The 2590-nt window shown below is 40.5% G+C and overlaps 1 pseudogene; it reads right to left on the bottom strand.

The window, feature by feature from the left end:
• Window positions 1-1617: 1617 nt before the first annotated feature.
• LOC102861651 lies at window positions 1618-1866 on the bottom strand (annotated as a pseudogene).
• Window positions 1867-2590: the final 724 nt, after the last annotated feature.

Here is a 2590-nt window from a genome sequence, read left to right as displayed (position 1 = left end):
TGTCAGCCAATTCTTTATGGTATAGTGACTCTGTGTATTCCTTCCTTCTCTCTCTCTCTCTCTCTGTGTGTGTGTGTGCGTGTGTGTGTGTGTGTGCATGTCTTGCTTTCTGGATCATTCAATATTTTGCCCATAGCATCTTGAAGTATTGCAGCTTAAGGCTTAAATCTATTTTTAGTTCCTTTAGCTTAAAAAAAACAAATGCCAAGTGAGTTCTTCCCTTTTGATTTCCTGATTCCAGCTCTTTGCACATTTCCTTATTTTTGTTTTGACTTTGTGAGCTGACCTTTGAAATGTTCTGTTCAACTCTTTAACTTCTTGATTTCTTCCCTTTTTTTTTTTTTTACTTCTTGGCATTCTAGTGCAATATTCAATGTCTCTTCTGGCATCCATCTTGATCTTTTATTCCTCCTCTGTCTTTATAATGACCTTTTGCTTTCTTCATGGATAAACTCCGGATATTATGCCACAGCTCATCTGGTCTTTGTTCATTAGTGTTCAAAGCTTCAAACCTGTTCTTGAGTTAGTGTCTAAATTCAGATGAGATAGAGTCAAGGTCATATTTTGATCTTTTTGGTTTTTTTTTTTGTTTCAATTTCAAGGTATTTGCCTGTGTAAGTCACAACAAACCATGGCTAACATTGAGAATGAGAATCCCAGAACACTTGGTTGTGCTCAAGTGAAACCTATACCTATATAAGGAAGCTCTTATATTAACAGAGCAAGGGAACATTGCATGATACCAAATCAAGAAAGGAGTACAACAGGGAGGAACCCTCTCATCTTAACTGATGTACTTTGTTGTTGTTGTTATGTGCTGTAAAGTTGCTTGCAACTCGTAGCAACCCTATGTACAAGAACCCTAAATCCTGTTCTATCCTGAGTCAACCTCACTGTTTCTGACACACTTACTCCCACCACCCAATCACAGAATTGACCCATCTCATCGAGGGTTCGCCTCTCCTGCACTGTCCCTCCACTCTCCCAAACATGATGTCCTTCTCCAAAGACTGGTCCCTCCTTGCAACATGCTCAAAGTATGTCAGATGAAGCTTCAGAATCCTTCACTCCAAGGAACAGCCTGGTGTTACCCTCTCCAGGACAAATCTGTTTGTTCTCCTAGCGGTCCATGGTATATTCAACACTCTTCTGAAGCACCACAGCTCAAAAACATCTATTCTCCTTCTGTCATCACTAGTCACTGTCCAGCTCTCTGATGCATAGCCCAGATCAGGCACACTTTAATCTCCAGCCTGGCGTCTTTGCTCTTCAGTACTTTGGAGAAGTCCTTTAAAGCTGACTTTCCCAATTCAATTAATCTCTTGATTTCCTGACTGTTGGTACCAAGAGCATTGACTGTGGAGCCAAGCAAACTACTACTGTTACCAATCTCAATCTCTTCACCATCCATACTGATGCTTCTAATCAACCCAGTGGTGAGAATCTTTGTTTTCTTTCTTTCTTTTTTTTAAAATCAGAACTCTTGTTTTATTATCAGTTTTACATTTTTGTCAAGTGCAAGTTTGGCCAGCTAAGATATCTATTTTGCAATAATCTCAAAGTTGTAACTTCGGCTGGCAGCTTCTTCTTCAGAATTTCCATTTCCTTGGCTGGTCTTCACCCAAATAATAAAAGTAATACAATTACAATTGAGTTTACTATTATCAATGGCACCCACATCACAGTTCTTACAGATCGAATGAGGTTCATTAGCTGTGATTTAATTCCTGGTTCCTTTTCGAATCTGCCAATTCCCTGGTCTGTTCCCCAGCCAATGTTCTTGAGGAAGTGCTCCTTGCACAGCCCAGTGATGGCATTGACACAGAGCAGGGCGGCCTGCAGCAGCAAGTACAGGGTGAAGACCATGGCCACCCAGAGCTGCCCTGGACTCCAAACAATCTTTGTTTTCTTGATGTTGAGCTTCAATTCGTATTGAAGACTGCAATCCTTGACCTTCTGCAGCAAGTGCTTAAAGTCCTCCTCAGTTTCAGCAAGCAGGGTTGTATCATCTGCATAATTCAGGTTGTTGATGAACCTTTTTTACCAATCCAGATGCCGCATTCCTCCTCATACGGGCCAACATCCTAGATGATCTGTTCTGCATACACATTGGAAAGATATGGAGACAGAATACATCTCTGACAGACCCCCTTCTTGATTTTGAACCGTCTAGTGTCTCCTTGTTCTGTTCTGACAACTGCCTCTTGGTCCAAGTATAGGTTTTGCATTAGCACAAATGTTCTGGGATTCCCATTCTTCTCAGAGTCAGCCATAGCTTGTCATGATCCACATAGTCAAAAACCATTGCATAGTCAATGAATCGCAGATAGATATTCTTCTCTGCTTTCTGCCAAGATACATCTAACATTAGTTATGATATTCCTACTAACATGACCTCTTTTAAATCCAGCCTGCACATCTGGAAGTGCTCTGTTGCTGTGTTGCTCCATTCGCTTTTGGATCATTTTCAGCAGAATCTCGTTTTCATGTGATATTAATGATATTGTTCAATAATTTCCATACTCTGTCGGGAAAGAAATTACTCCACACTAAGTTTCAGGAGCGGATATTTGACCAAAAATAAAATTAG

The sequence above is a fragment of the Elephantulus edwardii genome, unplaced genomic scaffold (genome assembly GCF_000299155.1).
Source record: "Elephantulus edwardii isolate Elephantulus edwardi_28Jun2011 unplaced genomic scaffold, EleEdw1.0 scaffold00136, whole genome shotgun sequence".
Lineage (NCBI taxonomy): Eukaryota > Metazoa > Chordata > Mammalia > Macroscelidea > Macroscelididae > Elephantulus > Elephantulus edwardii.
The sequence above is the reverse complement of the archived record's forward strand: the minus strand, read 5'-3'. Positions and strand labels throughout refer to the sequence as shown.